The 24,898-nt window shown below is 41.6% G+C and overlaps 1 protein-coding gene across 10 annotated transcripts in view; it reads right to left on the reverse strand.

Moving 5' to 3' along the window:
* Positions 1–24,898, reverse strand: part of FHIT (fragile histidine triad diadenosine triphosphatase) — a 624,994-nt gene that overhangs the window by 225,139 nt on the left and 374,957 nt on the right. The window lies entirely within an intron of this gene.

The raw sequence follows: 24,898 nt of genomic DNA on the forward strand, positions 1-24,898 counted from the left end.
ACCTCATCTCTGCATACGCACAAACTTCCTTCTCCTTCAGGAAGAAGGACTTTAACTTCTGTTTCTGTGGGGTACCAGACATCTTTTATTCCTTTCATTGCTTATAATCACAATTCTTGGTTAAAAACAAAGCACATCCATAAATCCCCAAGTCATGCCATGAACAGTAAGACAAATTAAACATCCTTTCTTAGGACTTAATGGAGGTGCACTTCTCGTCTGGATTTTTGCATTCCAATAAGGGATGAACTCTCATGGAAACTCAGAAAAATTGAAAATCCCACTGAAGATCTCAGATTCCTTCACTCTTCATTAAATTTTGTTTAAATTAATCAAAAATGTTAAAAAGTTGGGAAAGGGCAATTGGGACAGAAAACTAATAGGCAAGCATACAGCATCATGAATGTTATATACTTAGGATAAACATGCTATCATATCTAACTTGGGATAGAAATAATACAAGAAATTTTAAGGAGAGTAATCTCTTTCTGGGGAAAGAAAGAGTGCAGGGAAATAGGGCTTATGGCATCAGTTTTGCAGAGAATATCAGCTGCTTCTTTGGGAAAGCGCCTGCCTAAAAGCTTCTTCTTTTCAGAGAAGAGATGTGAGGCTGAAGTAGGGCCTGTAAGAGGGAGCGCCAGCCTTATGCACTGGTAACTGTCACCGCACTTAACTTCTAAAACGTGTTAAGAAGCAAGGAAGTTTCAAGTGAGCTAAAAGTGGCATTTAGAGATGTCATAAAAGGTATGTCTCCCAATTAAACCTCTCAATGGTTCTTAGTAACCCACCTGCAGAACATAATAGGAAATCACAGACATCTGATCTCACAGCTGACCCTGCTTTGAGACCTGCGTGCCTTCCAACCTGAATTATTCTATGATTCTATGTGAAGCTGATTTATACCAGAGCTGGCAAAAAGGTAAAGTTGCAGTTCATGGGCAGCTGAGGGGAGAAGTGGTATTAACATGTTTTTTGTCCGGATCAGACAGTTCCTGTGGCACTGCATATGAAGAAAAGTTAATTGAACCAGGAAGACTTCAGCTGAAACACACTTAGCTAAATGAACCAGCATTTTCTAGAGAAACTTTATCATTTCAAAAATTTCAAAATAACTCTAAGTTTGAAGAAATCAAGGAAAACTCTAGCCTGAAAAAACCTTATGCAATTTATCTGACTTTCCTGAAGTATGGTAGGATAGCAGGTTGTCACTGCTACTTCTAAGTGAGCAGTGGAAGCAGATGTCTTTTCAGTGAAGAGCATTTGGGGGCAGAGTTATTAGTTAAATCTATCAAAATACTTTGAATCTAAAACTGAGGATATGGAGAGCAAATATGGACTAGTTACGGAAGCTGGCAAAGAAGCTATTTGTGGTGTCATTCACTAAAGACCATGTGCTGACGAATAAATATACCCAAGGTCATAAACACAGAATTGAAGCCATTGAGATTAATTGGGCCTACTGCTCAGTTAATGATGATAAGGGATGTCCATGTGGCAGCATTATGTTTGGAGAGTCTGGGAGGTTCCAGCTGTAATATAATAAAGATTAGATAAGGTGAACAGTAAAATCTCATCTTAGCACTGCTGTTTTCTGCACAATAATACAAATATTCATATTTGTTCAGAAAAATAGTTTCATTTTGACCTTTTTACTTTCCAAAGAGCATTCACATTTCACATTTTGCTCCACAGTCTGCAACATAGGCATTCATCTTCCTCCGCACTCCTCAGTGAAGCACTAAGTCTAGCTGTTGCTGAGATATACAGAACATCACAACAATGTCATGACAAATGCACAGTGGCATCCGGGATATTCACTTTATCAGAATATAGACTTCAGCTTGCCCTGTTCATAACAGCTTCTATTTCACCTCTACCAAGTGAAAATGTTTGTCACCTCTAATACAGACTTTTGCAATAGAAAGTCTTTGAAAAGGATGGCTTGAATAATGTCTTAAAAGCAGTAACTGACATAGCTATGAGCATCTGAAAAATCTGGAGCGTGGAGTACCACATATATGTATTCTTTGGAAACAGCCTGGGCATGCTTTCACTTGTGACCCTGAGGAGCAGCGCTTCTGAAGTCTTCCAAAGAATGGAGCCCCAAGGGCACTTCAAGTCCGCAAGCATTTAGGTACAGCTTGGAGTCAAAGCAGGCCAATATGCAAGACTATTGCACAGCCCACTCCAAACACGCACCCTAGAACTTTCCATGCAAGGCAAACGATATGAAGAAAGACCATGCTGGCATGTCTAAATTTTTGTTAGACCACGAGAGTTGCAAACGGAACATGCAGTCCCACCATCTTCTTTCCTCCCTTCCTTCCTACGGCTTGTACAAAGTTTCACCCTGTGTCTACAGAGGAACTGTGGCCTTTTCTGAAGTCGTTGTCCATTTTCTTCATACAGCCATGGCCTGTGCCCAGAGTTTCATGCATGAAAATTCTGGCTGCAACAGTGGCTGACAATTCTTGTCCATCTCCCTGCCATTCCTTTGCACCACACTTCCCTTTCAGTGCTACAAGGCTGGGTATTTGGAGGGCTCCAGTACAAAACAGAACTCAAAACCGATCTTTCAAGAAAAAAAAAAAAGCAGATGAAAAAGAAACCCTTTATGCCAGTATTTCCATCACACTTCTATTGTCATGGTCTGGGTACCTGCTGTCAGCTCAGAAAAGAGACTGTGAAATTCAAAGGAACCTTCAGCTGGAAACATCCCCTCTCATTAATGTCACTTGCCTTACTCTTTTCAGTTACTTAATAAGTTCAACAAATTTTATAAATTTGGGCTGATATTTTCTAATTGCTTTTTTTTAAGTTTCTGGGCCATAATGGCAAAGGTCTTCCTGAGGAACAAGTGAAGGAAGATTACATTTTCTTGCCAACTATTAAAGATTTTGATGAATCAACTTTAAGAAGTTTCAGTTACTCTGTATATTTAGCAAGGAAATAGCCCAGGACATTCCTTTTGCCATCCATACAAAAGTCTGCTCAAATCCAGACAAGTTTAAACCTTCTTTAAAATCACAGCTTGTCATCTATGCCATCCTATACAGGTTTTACATAATGCTTATTTCTACAAAATATAAATCTCTCCAGCAGCATGTTAAGCAATGAGATTAACAACTATCACATTTTCTTGTTTGTTCTCTTATCCTCCTTGTGATACAGAATTCCTAGAGTTTGCAGCTTAACCTGTTACAAACTCTGCAGCAGCAACCTGCAAGAGTTTGTGCAGGACGTCCCACTCAGCAACAGCACCCAAGCACGACAGGCCGTGTGGGGTCCATGCAGGGTTTGCATCCAGACGGAAAGGAAATGGGCCTCTCCGCATTGCTGTCCTCAGTGTCTTCTACCCTGTATTTGGATGCAAGTAGTGAAAAGAGAGGAGCCTCTTTCATCTGAATGCACAGGCAATCTTAGCTCTAGAATTTCATAACCCTACTTTGCTACCTTGGTGTGCACACTTAAAATGATTTTGTGTACTATGTAAACTACATGAACTTTTAAAAAACAAGTTCATGCTTCTGATGTTTGACACATACATTTTAATAGTTCAACAATTCAGCTCTGCTGAGGCACGGGTAATCTTTCTGAAGGACAGTCATTGCTGACAATTACCAACTGTCTGCAGGTACATTATGACTTTTAGGAACCTATTGCTTTCTTCTAGATACTTAACAGATATTTCCCTAAATTGTCCTCAATAATTACTTTGAAAAAAGGTAACATCAACGTTCAGTGAAACAACTTCAATGAATTTCAACTTCCAAGAGAAGGATGCACTTTCTGAAAACAAAAGAAATCGTTGGCAATCATTTATGGCAAATTTCACCTTGTCAGCTTTCATTTGATAACCACTCTGAAGAGAACTCACACATTATTCAAGGTTGTCTTGGCCCTACTAATCTTTGGTATTTTACAACTTCTCAGTTACAATTATTACTGAAAGATAAATGATACTCATAACCGGCTTTTGGGGAGAATGTATTGAAGTGATTTCATTTCCCAGTTTCAAATATCATTTATTTGTAGGGTTTAAGAAAAATATTGATATTGAAATTAAAATCCATCAGCAAGCTCAGTCTGATCATTCTATAGCACAGACAGAGATGATTAGGAACTGATCTGACACAAGTCAATGGAAGGATGGCTAATAACCTTTAGGTCATGCTCTCTAGAGACTGAAAGTTCTTCTTTAATAAAAGCATAGTAAAATAATTACAGTGTGTCAACATCCATTTCTAGCTCTCTCTGCATGGGTCTATAGTATATGTTATATATATTTTAAGTGTGAGTAGCCTCAAATTTCTGGAGGAAATGTTAGCAGGTACCATGAAGCAATTCTTCACCGTCCAGCCAAACAGACTGACTGTCCTTTATCTAAGCAAAAAGGAAGGAGAAACTAAGCTCCTTTTACAGAGCAGGAGCTGAAAGCAGTGTGACCTACTACGTACACCATGGCATCACCTAACAAGTTTTGGGCAAACTCTACTTCAGAGCAAGAACAAGAAACATTTCTTGGAAATTGGCTGAAAACTCGGAGATCATCTCAAGACTTTGAATGAATGAAGCCCAAAAGCAGCAGAGGAAAGTAGTCATGGTTATGGCTCCATAACCATATGGCTCCACCCCTGAGCTAAACCTGCTCTGTTTAGGGGAATGTCATTCTGTGCACATTCTTTGTTGTTAAAAAAAAAAAAAAAAAAAAGTATGAACAAAACATCCAGCTTACCATCTCTTTCTCAGCTAAGCAGAAAAAAATAGCCAGCATTCAGGGCTATTACTTGGACCGAAGAGGTATGAGATGAAGAACTAAGCCACAATGGTTTGGACACAAAAGGAAGAAACTGTAGGCAGCTGGGAAGAGAAAAGTTGAGGACAACCTTTCCAGAGAAAGAGAGGAATGTGAAAATAAGGGGTTCAAGACCCCTTCTAGAAGGACCATCCTTCGGTAAACTCAGAAAAGAGTCATAGGGAATTTGCCAGCCCACTCTCGGATTTCCCCTGCTCTACTGCTGTAACATGGAGGCTGTACTGCAAACCACCGAAACAAGCTATTACCTGTAATTTATTAGATGAAGAATTATTCGACTTTGCCCTTCAGTTAAGGGCTATTCACATACACAAGCAGAAATATAACCTGCAGTAAACAGTTAGAACATTTTTATAGTACTTTATAAAACTTTTAGAACACATTTACCATAAAATTGAGTAGTGGTATGGTGTACCAAAACACTACGGGAACAACATCCCTACCTGATTGCCTGCTTTCATACAGACAATTCTCAAGTAAAATAAAGGATAAAGGTCTTCAACTAGACCTGCAGTTTCTGAAAAATCTCAAGAAAGTGAAATAAATTCAAAAAGTTCTAAAATCTACAGTACCTTCCTAAAATTGCACCTTTTCACCTTCCTGATTATAGCATATTACTTCCCTATAGAGCTAAAAGCATATTAGGTATTCAGTACATGGTCAACACAAACTCATGTTAGCTGCGGTTGGAATTTTGCTTAAATATTTTCTACTTCATAAAAATCTACAAGATAATAATACATAAACAAAGAATACAGCCGAAAACATTTTACCTTCCTTTGTCTAAGCAGGTGAAACTCTAACCAAAGTAAACCAACTGGAATTTTGCCTGTGATATTACTAAGTCAACAATTTATGTTCTAACTTCACAGTTCTTACAGGTCAGTGAGATACGTTCAGAAGCTAAAATAGGTATAATTTTTCAGAGAATTAAGAGTATAGGAGAGTAGATGGTTGGGAAATATTGCAGGGTTACTGTTCAGCACCTGAAAATCACGCTCAGGTTTTTGCAATTGGTCACTTAACCGGAGGCCGCCTGACAATTTTGCTTCTTCAGCTGCGACATGCACTTCTTGTAATCCACTATAAAGAATGAACGGTCACAATTAGGAATATAAATTTCCCTCCCTTGGAACATTATGTCTTAGCTGGTAAATATTTGCTTTTCCTACAGCTAGCCTGGCTAGTGCATGCATTTGTTACAATAATCACAGAGAAAGATAACATGCAGACACGAATATAGCTGAAGCAAACTTGGCTACAAATAGAAGAAAACAACAGCAGAAATACCGGAGCACAGTGCAGCCAGCTCTAGTACACGGCAGTATTGTTCAGTCTACAAAATTATCACAAAAATGATAAACTAGATAAAGACTTTCAGCGTTCAACTTAAACTCTGATTATTTTACATTTCTATGTCAATAATCATTCATAATTTAACATATTTGTATTATCAACGATTGTTACTAATCAAGAGATTTTTTAAAAGGTAGATCTCAGACTAGGAACTACATGGTTCTTGGTCATGGGGTTTATGTCTTTTTTGCTATCACCGCATACATGATAAAAAACAATAATTTCTTTTTTTATAATAAGTATGTGTAAGCTGAACATTTTCTGTGTAGTAACCAGAGTTTAAAAGCCTTATAGATAGCATTTTTAATTGTTGCCTAGTAACAGTTACAGGATTGGAATTGATCTTCAACTAAAAATACAGAAAATATTTAAAAACAAAAAAATAGAGGCAGATAGCATTGCTATATTAAAAATATGTAATTATTTTTAAATTGCTTGCTATCATTTGTAAAGGTTCATTTTAATTTCTTCCTATTAAAAAGTCTGGAAAGGTTAAATAATCCCTCCATTAAGTCATTTCCCATTTCACAATCCAAGCTAAAGATTTTATGAAGTGTTGCTAAAATATGACACAGAGGATGAGTCTGTCACCTTGACAGCAAAAGTCAAGTTAAAATCTAATGTAAGCAAACTTCAGATGTCCAAGAAACTTCAAAGAATAACATAAAAGATGGACGACGTGCACTGTACTTGCTACATGCACATTACTTCTGGTTTTCAAAAATCAAGTGCTAAAATATGGGTGATATTCCTGCTGCTGTATGAAATTTGCACTCGCAAAGAAAAAAAGTGCAGATTTTGGGGAAGTTCTTCCTTCACGTTAGCAAGCACTGACATGCAACAGTGGTCAGAGATCTTCTTTTCTATGAGCAAACCAAATACAGATGCATCTTTATAAGCACAAATATTTGTACGTATGTGAAAATCTGAGACATATAATATCCCAGATGATAGTTTCTCTTAGTCGCTCAACTATTCAGTTAAAAATAAAATTTTTTATTAAACTACAGGCCATACAATACTGCTAGAACAGCACAGCTCTGTACATGCAATAATGGTGAGTTCTTTCTGTGGCTTCTGGGTATTTCAGCATTGAAACACAGCCTTCCAAATTCAGAGGCAACAACTGTGGGGCCCCTTCCAGCACCCATATGTGCTGGATAACCTATTGCCCCCCAAAGCAATTGCAGAGGTGGGGGGTGGCCTCTGTATTAACCAGATACAGACCTAGGGGGTCTTCCTAAAACTGCTGTTTTCAGGTCAGTTCCTTTGTTTAGAAGGCTCAGCTTTAATTGAAGCAGCAAGTTAGCTGATTTTACACATTTGGATGTAAGAGGAAAATGGCTTTTGTGATGAGCATCTGCTGTTTTGTTAAAAATGTGGTTAAAGACATTAACAAAAGTGACATTACCAGCTGTTCTAATGTCAAACAGCTTAGTAAAACTGTTTTTTGTCAAATGACAACATATGACACCAAAATCAATTCCAAACCAATAACACTCTCTTAGTTGCAAAACAGGCTGCACTCTAGAAAAAAATGTTAATTAAAGTACAAATTATACTTTTTTCTTCCCATGAAAGAATAGAATACCAGGCTGACAAAACTCAACCTCTTCTCTAAATTCATAAAAGATAAAATACAATCTACAATAAGTTCTCTGATGTATAAATAACACTTATTCCCATAATATAATAGCAATGGAGTACAGCAGGCTGTGCCTCTCAGGGCAATTAAAGCATGCCTCCGGTGATTAAAGTACCTTGGCCTTCGGAGCTGTGGCTTGCAAAACCCCCACCCGTCCGTGCTGTAATCATCAAGCAAGCAACGCCTGTTGTGTGCTGCTGCTCAGCTATCCCACGCTTGTGTTCCCGTCATTTATAATGATCAGATTTTTAGAAGGTGACACTTAGCAGCATTGTCAGCCACAGTGTTCTTATAGTGGGAACATTACAGTCACAGCTAGGCTGAGTACTTGAGCCAATGCCCTTAGAAATGTGCTCTAAAAAATTACTCAGAATGAATGAAACTGGAAAATAAATTACCGGATTACAAATGGCATCATTTATACCTTAAGTTCAGGTTCCAAGTGAAAAGTGGACAAATTTGCCTTCAACATCTTAATCGACCTGGAAAGATCTTACAGTATGAAATCCTAAATACCTGTTGGTGCAGAGCTTATTTAAGGGGTACAGCCTGTTTTTGGAATTAGGGCAAAGGTGTATGTCAGCAATGTTTGGGGAAAAGCCTTCCTGAAGCATACAGTGAATTACAAGAGTGCAGAGACTCAAGGTAAGTTCAGCCCTCTGAGACAGCTACACTGCAACAGAGATTGGTGGGAGAAGCAGGCAAACAGCTGTGCCTTCTTGTTAACTAAATAAAGGACAAATGCTTTAAATCATGATCGATGTATGCAAACTCACAAACCTTGAAAAACATGGAAACCGGAATAATGGCTTCCAGATGGAATTTCCAATAGTGCTTAAGTGACCGAGGTACAGAAGTCTGCTGGCATGCACTGGATTGAATGCTTTCACATACAAACCCAGCTCCTACGGTACACATCGCAGCAATTTTCACTTCTGTATTAAACCCACCTCACTAAAATGCAGGTGAAAATGATTTTTTATTACAATATTTTTAAATTTATGTTCTTTTCCACACAAAAAACCCCCCAAACATTTCCATACACGTTTGTAGCCAGCTCCACCAAAGAGGCAGGATGGGGAACACCAGTGTCTGTTGTGTCCCCTCACACCACGCCATATGGTAGGTGAGTTATAGACACTTGTGCTGCTGCTGCAGCTCTTCAGAACTAAATTGTTACACTAAAACCTTAGGCATATGCTATTTTCAAGCTGTAAAATACCTGCTTACTTAAACACACAGATGCCAATAATCCCCATATGCCTTGACAAGATTCTGAGCCACTTTTAATAATTAATTAGCTCTACACTAGCAGATTTGAAAATGTAACAAGAAGAAGCGGGGGAAAAAATCCTCCCCGCTGTGCTATAGGCACGGGTTGGACGAATCGCTGAGGTGCGGAAGCGGGCAGCAGTCGCGGGCCGGATGCATGTACAACACGCTGCAGCGGGGCCCTCCAGCTGCCCCCCACCCGCCGCGGCCCCCTCCCGGCGGCAGGCACCAGCACGCTTCCGCGGCGCTCAATAAATTGAAGCTTGGAAAGGGGCACGTGGCAGAGGGAGGAGGAGCTGGTCCTCTCCCCGCGGTGCAGGGAAGGGAGGCTGCCCGCAACCGGCCACGGGGGCCTTCCCGCGGAGACAAGGAAGGAGAAGACCCACGAGCGGTACGAGTGGGAAGAAAACTCACCAGGGAAGAGTAGAGGTTACGCTTGTGGAAAGAGGGAGACAGAGTAAAACAAGGGAAGAAACCCTCAGAACTGACCTTCCCCTTGGAAGATGCTTCTGAAACACAAACTTGAGGAACGTACCTGCTGCACCAGGATTCCTGTAATCCTGGAAAACAGCTTCCTTGGATTCCCCTTTGAACAGCCCCTGCTGATCTCCCAGAAATTTCAGTAAAAGGAGCGTTGCCTGCTAGAAACCGGAATTACCTGACTGCACTGTCTCTGCAGACCTCTTTGCAAGGCCTCACTTGCATATAACCAAATCACGTACAGTAAATATAAGGGACCAAACTCACCTAACAGTGCAACCACTAATCTAATGCTCCTGCTGCATCCACCTAAGTAATGAGATACTTTTCTTTCTAGCCATCTGAGGAGCTCTGGAATTTCTTCCCTCGATTTCTCGCTTTAGTTTAAAACATCAGACACATTCAGATGAATCAAGGAAACAAACTAGACACACATACCCAGTAGTAACTCATTAGGATTTCCTAGCTGCTATTACTGTTAATTACTAAGCGTTTGCACTCTGCTGCAAGTGGAATTTATATTCCACACGTTAAAATGAGACACCACCAAAGAAACTAAGAGAGGAGAAACAAAGGGCCGAGGGACAGTTCCAAGAGTCACCAGCAGGCCATGTCTAGAGAGTAGGATTCATCTGCAACTTAAAACTTAACCATTTGGTATGTTTTTGTCAGGACACAGTTTTGTAATAATGTCAAATACACGCAACAGCAGGCTGCGTGCTCACCAGTCTGCCATTCCGCTCAGCTGTGCAGCAGCATGTTACACTGGTGAAAATTAGAAAACAATGTAATCTCTGCTGACAGGTTTATTAAGGCATAGAAGACATTACAGAAGGCCCTTTGACATTATAATTGCTAACTCAGGAGTATAAAACTTCTCGCTATCATTATTGAAAGTAAGTGGTCAAAAAAAAGAAGTGTAAGCAAACATTCTTGTAAACTGTCATGTTAGTTATTTAGTATGCAGGTGCTTTCAGCCATGTATACTGGTGTATCGTCTGTACTTCTGCGGTCTTGAGTGGTCAAAACATAAGGCCCAGAAAAAAGAGACTACTTCTATCTTGTTCCATTGGTCCAACTACTTTTATTTAGGGCAAAGAAACTGTTCCTGTTCCATAGCTAAGGCTGTATCATTGCTACTATCATAAGTCCCAGTTTCCACAGATTCATAATTAAAAAGATTTGCTCTAGGCTGAAACTTGGTACATAGAGTTACAATCTTTTTCTCTAACTTTTTTTAGACAAATTTAATTTTAATGGAGTTGTCTGATTTTGTTATGTAAGTGTTAGGGAAGGAGAAAGGTTTAATAGTTTGTATGACTTTCATATGCTCTCCTACGTAGACTTGAGCCTCTAAAATAGCTCAGAAAAAAAGAACACAAGAGAATCGACATTTCTGGAAAAAACGTAAGTGGACATCAGCTCTTCACCTTGTGGTGTGCTCTGTCAACGTAGCCCACATCAGCAGCAAATAAACCTGTTGCCATCTCATGTTTAAAGCCCTGCTCATTTCAGCTCTACCCCTGCACCCAGCCGTGCACAGCCCCACGCTGTTACGGCTAGAGCAGACATCATTGCATCAGGCACTGAACAACAGAAGAACACAATTCCTGCTTCTAGAGTTTGCAAGCTACATACAAAGACAAGAATGAAACAGGTCAATGGGGAATACAAACTAAAATGGAGATGGAAATTTCTCCTGTAACAAGGAGAAATTTGTCATTTTTTTTGACAAAGCACAGAAATTGTGCAGCCCTGACACCAGATGCTGTCTGAAGAGGGTGGTGGAAGACTGTCTAGCTAACACCTTTTCTTTCTCTACTCTGTGATTTAAGAGATTTGAATGCTCTTTATACAACTATTTCCACAGCTCTAGAAAACACATGAAAACAAGACTAAGAGCCAGATTTCAAGAGTACTCAGACATTCAGCTTCTCTCAGTGTGAGATGCGTGTGTGAGCTCATAGGGAGAGCTCATAGAGCTGGCCATAACATGTATTGCCTTATATTCCAAATAAAGTAACAAACAGTTTAAGGTGGTGACTGAATGAAACAAAAACCGAGCAACTGTCAAGGAACTAGTCTGAGAGATGTAACAGAGAAACCCAAATATATCAGAGTATACAGCTTCTGCTCAAAAACTGCCTACGTTCTTCCTCATTTACTTGAAAGCAAGGGTTCTTCTGGAGGTTACTACAAACCATACAGCCTGCGCAGAGCTATAACCAGATAATGGATAAACACAAGGTGTTTCTTCCCTGGTCTGTAATAATTTTTATACAAACTGAGTAACATTTCAAACTCTACCACTTTCTTAGGGAATAAAACAACACAAACTTTAGTCTCAACACGTTTGAACTTTTGCTTTTGCTAAGTTTTATTCCATTTCTCAGGCAGGACCTCTTTTGCTCCCTGTGTCCCGAGGGCCTCAAGCCACCAGCATGTCCTAGGTGGACCTAGTGAAATTGCCTCTGGGCCAGCTGATTATTTCCTGCTGCCTTCAGGCACAACACAGGCGTCTGGCAGAAACCCCAAAGGAGGACAGCAGCATCCCTATGAGGGGACACAAAGCGTAGCTGCACGCCTTTACAGGCTCCCTCACAGATCTTTATAGGACCCAACACCAGTCCAGTGATCATCCCGATCCACTCCCATGAGCCACAGAAACCAACCATTAGCAAATGTAGATGATAGCCCATGTGTTAATGAACTCAGAGCACCTCTATTAACTTCAAAACAGGGACCCCCTTCATAGAAATGTTGTGCAAGTGTTACTGCAGGTATGTGTATGGAGGAAAGAAGATATGAAAGCTCAGAGCAGTGCTCTCTATTTATTTTATCTTCAAACTTTTCTGAGATAACTAATGCCAAACTGAGAAGCAGTTATCATGCTGGATTTCCTGATTTCTACTAGACTGTGCCACAAGGGTCCATTTAATATAAAGGAATTGAAAAAAGACTTGAATATGCAGCCTTTTGACACTAAGCAGCCACTGCAAGTATTAAGCATTCAAAATACCTGGAAATATGCTTAAGAGTTATTTACAAGCACATGTGGTGACATGACTCAGGTAGCTTTACTCTAATTTAAAAAGAGACCGTACAAATGCCTTACATACTCCTACTTTATAGACGTGATAATGCACACCAGCAGTTGTGCCCTGGAGGTACTTAGTGGCTGATTTAGCAGGTATGGAAGTGGTTATGTTAGGGGATTCCTTTAATTTATTTTGTGTTTGTTTGTCTTGAGAGGTTTATACTGAAGAGAACTCTGCAAGGATGTCTCAGAGAAGGTCATACTGCTTGGATTTTTACACCTCAAACAGAAAGTCCTCCAGAGAGCTCCCTGCAAGCCAGCAGTGAATAAACACTCTTTAGTGATGTTTTCTCCCAACCTTACCTCTCTGGCCTGCTAGGCAAGAACAGAACTCCAGCTTTCCCTCTGCACAACGTGTGCCTTCCATTTTAATGTCTGTGAGCTAAGACAAGATCGGCTTTTTGTTTTCTCTTATTTCCAGCTGCCTTTTTCCTTTGTCAGAACTGACAACTTAGAGGACAATCAAAACACTGAGAAAGAAACCTTGTTTGACCTTACTGCAGAGAGTCTTAAAAAATTAATGTTTTCCGCTATTTATATGCATTGGGAAATCACTCTTTTGTCTTTGAGTTTAGCTGTTTCAAAATGTCCTTCTCAAGCTCTCTAGACCTCACCAAACTTTATGAACTTTTCAAAATCATGATCTTCACTTTAAAAAAAACATATAAGGACTGATGAGCAACCCATCTTCCTCAAATTCACAGAGACCTTACAGCTACTGTCCACTGAGTAGATTAACTGCATCACTCTAACGCAATTCCAAGTATAAAATGTTTTCCAAGCATACAGCTTCCAAAAACATCTGTATTTCATGAAGTATTTTCTACTGCAGATCTATTCCAATGCCAGTCATTATTCCAACAATTCCTTCCCCGTTTCAAAAATGAAGGAGCATCCTCTTGTCTTTTTAGTTGTTACAGCTGATAACCGTGCTAATCGTATCACTTGGAGTGTTTAACAACCCAAGCTTATTTGACTACAGTACATGGTCTCAATAAAACATATTCTGTTACTATTAGTTGTAACTATTGATTCTTCAGTTAAAACCACCAGTAGCAAGGACAAATAAAACCAAATAATTGCACACATTATTCTGTTCCCCACTGAAAGAAGTGTTTTTGTTCAATTTCTATACATCTGTACTTTGGACACAAAGTCATTTGAAGCTTAAAGGTCAGAGGTTGCTTCTTTAACAGTTGATACTGTTCTCTAAGAAAACACTTGAGCTTAAACAGCTGTGTTCTCTCACTCTTAAAAATATTTTTTGACTGCTGTCTTAGAGCTCCCAAGGAACAGCATTGAAAGCCCTGCAGAAATCAAACTAGAAAGACCAACTTGACATATTGGGATTCGTGATGCAAACTTTATCAGTCTTCGAGCCCTTTGGGTGGTGCTTGGAAATCTCTTCCAGGATGCTTTATAAAACAAGGTGAAAGCACGCAGGTGACCTAAACAGCAAACATTCCTAGTGGCCATATATGAAAAACAGCATAATCCATTGCACGTGCTGATGTTAGACATTACCTTTAAGCAGAAAGAGGAAGGAGGTAAGAAAGGAAATGTACAGATTTAATAAGAACAGATGTCATTTTCTCTATAGTAGGAGGCTAGCATCAGGGAGATGTTTGAAAAATTGTTAAATCAACTGTTGTGGCAGCCGAACATCCTTGAGGTTAGCCAATGTGATCTAAGCCTTCACAATGTGATTTGAAGCTCCCACAAAGCAACCTGGATTGGAAATTGCAGTCAGGGTGGAAACATAGCTTCTAGGTCTTTAAGTGCCAGGTAGAGATTGTTCTTTACAATTGCTTCCCGAGGAGGAGGAGTTGGAAACACAGGGACTGTGAAAGGAAGCTCTGTCAATCAAATTTTACAGTTTATTTTTTCAATGCTTTATTTTCACCCCAAAGCAATGCAGTTCACCTGAGTGGGAAAAGTGGTTGAAAACCTTTAGAAATGTCAAAGACCACTTCTGTACAAGAAAGGTTGGGAATATGCCTAGTGTGTGCCATTAGGCTGGTAGTCAAGACAGCATCAGCAAGAGGTGGACGACTGGAGGGATCCTGCTTTCTTTTAGCAGTAGAGCCCCAAAAGGGCCATTAGCAAGAAATATCAGTGGGGTAAAAATACCCAGAATACAAAGTATCAGTTAATTGAAAAACAAAACTGTATTAATTTTACAGGTATGTTTAAATTTCTGAGTAGAATATTATATCTCCATAATGCCTTTAATTTCAAGCACTCTGCAGACTGTGCACACAAGAATCGCAACAACCTCAACTAAAGTCCAGCCAATTCTAGGACCAGAGAGATTAACTGTTTAAGAGCTTGCAGAACCTCACAGAGGGCAGCTGATAATGTTCAGCAGTAGGACCAAAGATGCACTGCACATATACTCCTGTGGGAAGCAAAGAAAATCATGCTAATTATGGTGCAGGAAGAGGAATATAGATAAAATAGAACTTGATCCCAAAAACTGTAATTTAGCTAGGACATCAGATTTAATATGCAATGTTGAACAGACTTACCAGAAAGAGCAATGCAATTTTCAGGAACTAGAGGAATCCAGGAGGCTCTTCATTTAGTCTCTACTGTGGCCCTTTCGACTTGTTGAGACACTAAGGTCAGCAAAACAAGCGCAGTTTACTGAACTACGAATAAAACATTTCCTCCAGAACCAAAGGCCATTCTTTGATAATTTTTTCCAATAAACAAGGATCAGGTTGAATCCTATTTGCCTGCAGCCTGAGAGTTTGGGCAAGCCTCAGTACTTCTGCAGAGTGCAGGGCAGACTACCATGTTCCCTTCAGTAGGAAGGAAGTTCCTGAAGGTTTTGAACCCATTTGGAAAGGTCTACAACTGATGCACAGACACAGACAAGCTGGTGGGAAGAACCATTTTCTACACACGAAGTCAGTGCTGTTGCTAGAAGTGATACTTGGAAACGTTCATCGGTGCGCCAGCATTGCTGTGGTATTTCATTTTCTGAACTCAAGGACTGAGCTGTGTTTCTGAGCAACGCTCTTCATTCCATGTCATTAATTTAAAACCTTGTGCCTTTTTGATGCAATTCTGACCAGGCAGGTGGCCTCACTTGCTCAGGTAACAACTTGTTGTGGCAAAGGAGGAAAGAACAAAGACATGGCCCAGGCAGCTTGGTGGCAGATGCCAGTTGCCCACACTACAAACTCTTTGGCACTTTGAAAGACCTCTCCTCCTGCTGAGCTAAGGTGCCCTGCATGTCTTTGCACAAGTGAGACTACCAAAAGAGAGACAGGAACAAGATAAAGATACTCCTAGTCTGAACAGGTTTCCTTCAAATACTTTGCACAATAACTGTAGATGTCTCACCACCTATCACTGGTTCATCTTGAGCCCTCTCAGGGTCCACGTGCCCTTCTAGTCCATACAAGCCTACAAAGCCTGGCAGCACCATCTCTATCAGAAGGACCTTCCTACTTGTGCCTCCCCCAAGTCTTCTCGTTGAAATTGGACTGAATCTGAGCTCTGGTCTATTTGAGAGAAATCATATTTGCACACCACACTGATGTTTAGTTTGAGTTATATCTCTTTATGGGGAAAATGATCCTTAATATACAGCAATATTCTTAGTTAACAATTCAAGCTATTCCTCCTACAGTGCACATAATCAGACTGAAAATCCTGGACAAGCTTTGAGTCCTCAAGGTTCTGCAACAGTCACCACGTGAACCATCGGAAGGGTGCTTCCTGGGAAAACAAATGATCAAGAAATTTAGTGATGTATGGAGCTGGAAGTGAAACCACAGGCACACTTATTCCTCTTACATCCTGCTGTCTCTGATGATACCCACATTTCCCCCCATAGACCAGACTCCACTGGGCTGCTGCTGCAATGCAGGGAGATTTACAGCATAGCTCTAAATGGCAATACCATGGGATAATTGTTGTTCCATTGGATTTGGGTTAAACATTTAACAGCATACTGAAACCACAACCCCTACTCTTAGCAATTCTTTTAACTGGCAAAAAGGAACGCTACTGTCTGACACAAGGCTTAAAATTTCTCATGCCACCCTCTCCTTAAGGCCAGGAGAAATCTTCCTGGTTGTCTTCTCAGCTTTTCTGCTGCACTGTCCCACAGCAGCATTTTCACTTGACAGAAAGCTGTGCTATTACTACACTCTCAAATTTTATCTTCCATAGCCAAAATGCTATGTTATGCCTATCTACAAACTTCAGCATTGCGCACTGCAGCATGTTCATAAAACAAAAGTTCATACACACAAAGCAAACATTAATGTGCAGTGGTTGAAAATGGATAATCTCAGCACACTGACTACCAGTGCTGTAAAACTGTGAGACACACTAAACTTAGATATACTGTCATATTAAATACAAAACTAATGTTACTTTAGTGGTGAAAGGGAGCACTGGAACTACCAAAAGTGTGTTCCTACTGTTACAGTGGGAATACTTACAGAGTACTGAATGCATTAGAGAGGGAATTTGAGGATGTGAAGCAACTATGTAACAGCGAAAGTGTTTCCATACTGTTTCTGGCCTTAATTCCTTAGGGTAACAGTGATAGAAAAATAAAGTGGGAGAGAGACAGAGAAAGAACACTAAACTATTTCTAATCACCTTAAGTGTACATTAGAGAATCTAACTGCAACATTAGTGAAATTATACAGCATAGATCAGATTGGCAGGCTGGATTTAATATACAGAAACCCTTTCATAGCCTATATCGAGGATAATATGGTAAGAAACATTATGCTGGAAATTTGCAGGGTGAAAATACTCACACTGCACAGTCTCATTAAAAGTTTGAGAGCAGCTGATATTCCCGGTAACAAATCTTTCAGGAAGCAGTAGCAGCAAGACACAAACTAGCATAGCCTTAAGCTGCTAGTGACTGCACAACATTTTAAACACAGTACACGCCTGGCCAGGACAGTGATTACCATACTCACAGGCAGTCTGGGCAGCCTCTCCAGAAGACACAGAGACTAGTTTGTGACATAACTTATTAGAGAACCCAAAGATGATCTTTGACAAAACAAACGTAGAATGTGCAAAAGCACTAGAAATTGCCCAAAGCACAATAGCTGAATGGCAAATAATGCTGACTTCCAGGGAAGTCTCAAGGCTCAGACAGCCACTTGACAATCAGCAGCATGTACATGCTTTCAAATGCATCTCCAAATGAAGGAACATCTGGGAAGGCAGAGGGAGCTCCCTAAGGCCATATAGGAGAATGTGTGTCCGTGGGCAAGAGACAGGGATTGTGGGGTGGGGAGAATGTATGTGTGTGCATAATAGAGACACATGCTGTAACTCGTACCCAAGCAAAGGTCTTTGGCAGTCAGAGATTTAGCTATTCTGCAGAGGTGAATCATGACATAGCTCAGACTAGAAAAACAAAGTGTTTCCTATGGGAATTTTATTTAATTAGTGCCAAGGCCATCAACTCAGGACTCATGCCTATGCGACCAGCTAAAGGTCAGTGGATCAAATCTGGCACGGACAATCCCCAAAACTTGTCATCCCATCTCTCCATAGCTTTCACTTCTCTTTCACAGTACCAATACAAATAGAAGAACTGGATTTCACTGCACAGATTAGAGGAGAGACACATAAAAGTGTAAAACACAAAGACAAATATGTGGAGAGAGGCACAGAATGATGGGCAACAGACAGGAGCAGAACATCAGTGGAAGGATAGGTTTGCAGGGAAAAGAACGATTCACAAAGACAGGTGTTCAAAGGAGCTAGAAGCTGTCACACAAGTATAAAGAGGAGAAACACAAAGAGCTGAGGAGGAGGCATTCATCTGGAATAAAAGAGCAGACAAAGTGAGACATATGAGCAAAAACACGGAGAGAGAAGAGGGGCTGGAAGAGGAAGAAGTGTTTGCACACCTTTTCTGGAGGGTGAAGAAAGTTCATGAGCATACACGGAGGTCTGCAGTAAAGAAATGAAGGCTGGAACTCTCTCCTCCCTCCACTCCCTTGGTCCACATCAATTGGCTTTTAAGATATCCTACATGGCTGATCTATTGCTGCAGTTTTAAGTGAAGGCTGTGAAGTGAGGAGGAGAGTTGATGGTTAAGATGGCTCAGTATTTTATATTGTGTAGGAGGGTGTTGATCTGGTATGCCGCACTGTGTAGTGTTTACATTTACAGGAGTGCCAATAGCACAGACAGATGCTTTATAAACCAAACTAAGCAAATCTTAAAAGTCAAAGGCACACGGATATGCCAACACAAGGCAAATGCTACCCCTGTCTCTTCTAAGAGCAATAAACAGCCCATTCGCACAGATCAAACGCAGTTAAGGCAGATAAAGCTGAACTGGGCAAAGATTAAGACTGACACACTGTCTATTTAAGCACTCGCAGGAGAGATGCTGAACTCCATTCTCCAAGGGTAGCACTCGCAACCTGGTCACTCCTCTGTACTGGAGACAAGTATTTCATCCCTGACCGAAAGAAGCCATTTATACAATTCACCTCAGTAACTTTCAGCTGTCTGCCTAAATCTTACCCTTGGCCTGGACCGCGGCCCATCTAGCATATAAACAAAGGCAGTGATGCTAATGTCTCTTCTCCTTGGCAATAAATCCAGTGGCAAGCTTCACTCTGCTGGCTTTCCTGCGGAGCTAACATGGACATCCTCAGTCCTTCACAACAGGCTGTGCGTGACTAGCATGACCAAAGAGAAAGCTGGCTAAAGGGCCACTGCTGAGTGGTGGGGAAAATACAGGCTTAGTATGCCGGACACTTGAGAAAGTACTTGAGCAATGCAGCTTTTCCAGGCCCTCTCTGTCATCAGCTCTGGAACATTAATGCAAAATAAAAGAGGATATCAAGTAGGTGGCACTGCTAGTTGAGAAATGATTTCTGCCTTTGACTGACCAGAATCCCTTTCCGGGTCGCTTGGGGAAGGGTCCCAGGCTTGGAACGGTCACAGACTCCCACAGAAACAAAATGCCACGAGCAGCTGAGGTTGGGAAGAGCACAGGCAGCGTAGAGGAGACCACAGAACATCATCTCAAAAAGGAACAGCCAGGACAGATAATGCAGCAATTTAACCAAGTGTTGTCAGATCAGAGCAGAAATGCTGCTGCTACCCAGCTCGAGTTAATGTAGGTCAAGGCACTCCACTTCTCTCTTCTATATAATCTCCCACACTTGTTATGTAGATAAATGCAAAACAAACAGCACACTAAAAATAGGCTGAAAAGCCAGAAAGATTACTCAGATTATGTCATGAGCATGTAAGACAGCGGGAGAGGAACTGCACCACAGCAGTTCTCAGATGTAGGAGATGAGGTGTATTTGTGTTTAAGATTATTTGGCCTGTTTTCAGGGTACCATTTAATTGCTCCAAGCTGACTGGTTAGAGAGCAATGCCACAGTGCGTACTGTATTCACAGTAAACACAGGTATATGACCGATGCAAAGCATTTCAGTGGAATTTACAGAGGTGATAAAACAGGTCATACCAGAAATGCAGTGACCGAATCGAACTACCAGGCCTTTCTTGATAAAGCATACACCCATATACACATAAATTAAATCACTCTGTAACAAACCCCTTTTAAAACAAGCATAGCTAAAAGCAGCAGGAGAAGCTTACCTGCAGCTGTGTTACACTCAGTTAAAGGACTTAATTCAAAAGATTAATTCTAATTTCTAATTAAAGGTAGAAAACATTGTTACACCAGTTAAGGAACAGCGAAGAGAAATGGTGCATACAAGAAAGCTGGGTGTAGAGGCTGGTTTAATAAAAAAAATACACCTTTCTGCTTCACACCTGCAAAATGACACCAGGGCTTCGGTTTGTCAGGGTTAAGGAGACACTTGCTCCATTCCTTGTCTCCTCTCAATCGTGTGACTTGAGAAAATGTAAGAGTCAGAATTGCAACTGCTGCAAAAGAGAGCAGTGACTGAGTGAGCTTGTAAGAACTTCTGCTACCCTGTAAATTGTCCTTGCAAGCACTGGCCTACACTGTTTAAAAGTATATTTATATAGATTTTTTTTAATAATTGTATTTGGTAACTCACATATTTATCATTACCCCAGCAGTGCTGAACCTTTTTGCTCTATTCTCCTCTATAGGCTTTTTCCCCGGGTCGCTTTAGCAGCCCACATCCATGTGGGAATACTTTCATTCAGGTGGACTTTGCAGTTCGGGCAGTTACTCTCCAGCTGCTAGATCTATCCCTTCAGCTGAGACACAGCCACTGGGCATGCGAAGCAACCTGTTTGTCTCAGTGCAAAGGAAAACCCTTCTACTTAAATCACCTTCACTTATTTAAGCCCACCTCGCTGTGATCTGCACTGAAAGAGCCCAGACCTGCTCCTAATTTCCGTTATTGGAATGAGCAGTAATTAACAGCTGAGGTTGGTAAATCCCTAATCTGCTCACACTCGAAGTGCAGCAGCACAACTGACTGCAACCCGCCTGGTACGATCTGCGTTCCCACGTGATTTCACTTCTAGGGAAAATGGTGTTACTCCTTCCCGGGGAGGAAGGCAGGAAGGTGAGGACAGCTGGCTTGTCTTCAGGCGAGCTCGAGGTTGGGTTCTCAGCCGAAATACCCTGACGGGACCCTGTCACGATACCACTCGTCATAAGACATTAAGACCAGTGTGGCTAATAGTGGAGGGCAGGGATGTTTCAGTGTCATTAAAGGTACTAAAACCTGTCAGTTTTTATTTGCAGTTAGTAACTTCACTAATATCTCATGAACTGCAGTGGAAAACAAAGGTGTTTTCTTGGAAAATAGACTGATGAAAGGGAAAATAGTCCAGGCAGGCTTAGAAGCAGTCAGACTAGTGGCAGAAGCGTTTTTGTGGTGGAGAAGACAAGGGAAGTATTCTAAGTCTATACAGGTAATGAAACTGTAAAAGATTGTAAAAGATAAAATACAGCAGCCTAACAGCTGTCTTCTGCAAAACATAAAATATTAGTGTTAGCTTACAAAGTACAAAATGGAATTTAAATGCTTTTGAAGCAAATAGGATAAAAAGAAAAAAATGTTCGGAAATCAGTGTCAGGTAGGTGGTTTTGAAGTACTCTGCAAATAGCTGGAATAACCCAAAGCTATATAACTGAGGTATTACAGTAGAAAGCCACAACTTACATCTCCATCTTAGCATATTATTTTTCAGTTAAACCAATTACACACAAATCTACTTTTGATGGTTATCAAGAGCAGGCAAAAAAATTCCATACAAGGATATAAAAGCTACATTATAAAGTAGAAAAAACCCACCCACACTACATAATTTTGTCATTTATTTTCAAGTAAACATCCCATGAATTTGAAATGCATAGCCCAGGCTGGAAGCTGACAGGTACCATCAAATTACGAGGTACTAAAATTTTTAATTCCCGATTTTTAATCCAATTTTCTACCCCAAACATCAAGCAAACTTTATGTCTAAAATACCATGGAAAAATGACATTCTTTCCTAGGAGATTTATTACTCTGGAGCGCAAACACAAAACCTGATCCTGCAAATGCTCCCATGAGTAACATTCCTACCACAGGTGGGGTCCTCAACTAACTCACTTGTGTGAACGTTGTTACCAATGAGCCAAAGGTGGTGAACACTGGCACTATCGCAGTTGACACCACTTGAGCATTTGTCTCAATTTCTGCAGGATTAAACCCATGAAGATTAGTCGATAACATAGGTACTATCTAATACTGATAGCACAGCAACGGACAGCTCTCAGTCAGAATCAGAGTCCTACTGAACAAGGCTCTGCCACACACAGTCTTTAATCCCCAAATTTAAGTATAACCATTTTTTTCAGTTTGAGATGTGGGAAAAGGCAAGTAATTCTCCCAGTAATACCTGATATGACTAAGAGAATTAAGTGAAGCTACCCTACCTACAGCAGGAAATAGGGCGAAAGACCAAGTCTTGCCAATATTAAATGCACAACAGCAGACTCAACTTCTTGTAGTAATCATGGCTTCAGAACTGCCCAAGCCTATCTCATAAAAACAAGCTATCAAAAAACTGATTTAAACTAAAGCAACAAAATAGAATGAGCAAAAATGGAATAACTTCTTTGAAGTCACAAATCACATCTTTTAAATTATTTCATACAGCATAATGAGAACAGGATGCTGTTATGGGGTATGGAGTGGGACGCAGAGGACACTGCTGCCTTGGCTGCAGTGACCATGAGATGGTGGAGTTCAGGATCCTGCGAGGAGGCAGCAGGGCACCAAATAGGATCGCAACCCTGGACTTCAGGAGAGCAAACTTTGGCCTCTTCAGGGACCTACTTGGAGGAATCCCATGGGTGAGGGCCCTAGAAGGAAGGAGTGTTCAAGAGAGCTGGTTAATATTCAAACATCACTTCCTCCAGGCTCAAGAGCAGTGCATCCCTATGAGTAGGAAGTCAAGCAAAGGAGGCAGGAGACCTGCATGGATGAGCAAGGAGCTCCTGGCAAAACTCAACCAGAAGAAGGAAGTATACAGAAAGTGGAAAGGGGGACAGGCCACTTGGGAGGAATATAGGAATGTTGTCAGAGTATGCAGGGATGCAACGAGGAAGGCTAAGGCCCGTTTGGAATTAAATCTGGCTAGAGATGTCAAGGACAGCAAGAAGGGCTTCTTCAAATACATCAGCAGCAAGAGGAAGACTAGGGAAAATGTGGGCCCTTTGCTGAATGGGGTGGGTGCCCTGGTGACGAAGGATGCGGAGAAGGCAGAGTTACTGAATGCCTTCTTTGCTTCAGTCTTTACTGCTCAGGCCAGCCCTCAGGAGCCCCAGATCCTGGAGGCAAGAGAGAAAGTCTGGAGAAAGGAAGACTTTCCCTTGGTGGAGGAGGAGTGGGTTAGAGATCATTTAAGCAAACTTGACACCCACAAATCCATGGGCCCTGATGGGATGCACCCACAAGTGCTGAGGGAGCTGGCGGACATTATTGCTAAGCCACTCTCCATCATCTTTGAAAGGTCATGGAGAACAGGAGAGGTGCCCGAGGACTGGGAGAAAGCCAATGTCACCCCAGTCTTCCAAAAGGGCAAGAAGGAGGACCCAGGGAACTACAGGCCAGTCAGCCTCACCTCCATCCCTGGAAAGGTGATGGAGCAGCTCATCCTGGAGGCCATCTCCAAGCATGTGGAGGAAAAGAAGGTGATCAGGAGTAGTCAGCGTGGCTTCACCAAGGGGAAATCATGCCTAACCAATCTGATAGCCTTCTATGATGGAATGACTGGCTGGGTAGATGAGGGGAGAGCAGTGGATGTTGTCTACCTAGACTTCAGCAAGGCTTTTGACACTGTCTCCCATAGCATCCTCATAGACAAGCTCAGGAAGTGTGGGTTAGATGAGTGGACAGTGAGGTGGATTGAGAACTGGCTGAATGGCAGAGCTCAGAGGGTTGTGATCAGTGGCGCAGAGTCTAGTTGGAGGCCTGTAGCTAGCGGTGTCCCCCAGGGGTCAGTACTGGGTCCAGTCTTGTTCAACTTCTTCATCAATGACCTGGATGAAGGGACAGAGTGCACCCTCAGCAAGTTTGCTGACGATACAAAACTGGGAGGAGTGGCCGATACGCCAGAGGGCTGTGCTGCCATTCAAAGAGACTTGGACAGGCTGGAGAGGTGGGCAGAGAGGAACCTCATGAAGTTCAACAAAGGCAAGTGCAGGGTCCTGCACCTGGGGAGGAATAACCCCATGCAGCAGTACAGGTTGGGGGTTGACCTGCTGGAGAGCAGCTCTGCGGAGAAGGACCTGGGAGAGCTGGTGGACACCAAGTTAAGCATGAGGCAGCAATGTGCCCTTGTGGCCAAGAAGGCCAATGGTATCCTGGGGTGCATCAGGAAGAGTGTTGCCAGCAGGTCAAGGGAGGTTATTCTCCCCCTCTACTCAGCCCTGGGGAGGCCACGTCTGGAGTACTGCGTCCAGTTCTGGGCTCCCCAGTACAGGAGGGATGTGGCACTGCTGGAGCAAGTCCAGCGAAGGGCCACAAAGATGATTAGGGGACTGGAGCATCTCTCTTATGAGGAAAGGCTGAGAGAGCTGGGACTGTTTAGCTTGGAGAAGAGAAGGCCGAGAGGAGATCTTATCAATGTGTACAAGTATCTGAAGGGAGGGTGTCGAGAGGATGGGACCAGACTCTTTTCAGTGGTGCCGAGCGACAGGACGCGAGGCAATGGGCACAAACTGAAACACAGACACTTCCATCTGAACATGAGGAAAAACTTTTTCACTGTG

This window comes from Apteryx mantelli, chromosome 12 (genome assembly GCF_036417845.1).
Source record: "Apteryx mantelli isolate bAptMan1 chromosome 12, bAptMan1.hap1, whole genome shotgun sequence".
NCBI classification, from domain to species: Eukaryota; Metazoa; Chordata; class Aves; order Apterygiformes; family Apterygidae; genus Apteryx; species Apteryx mantelli.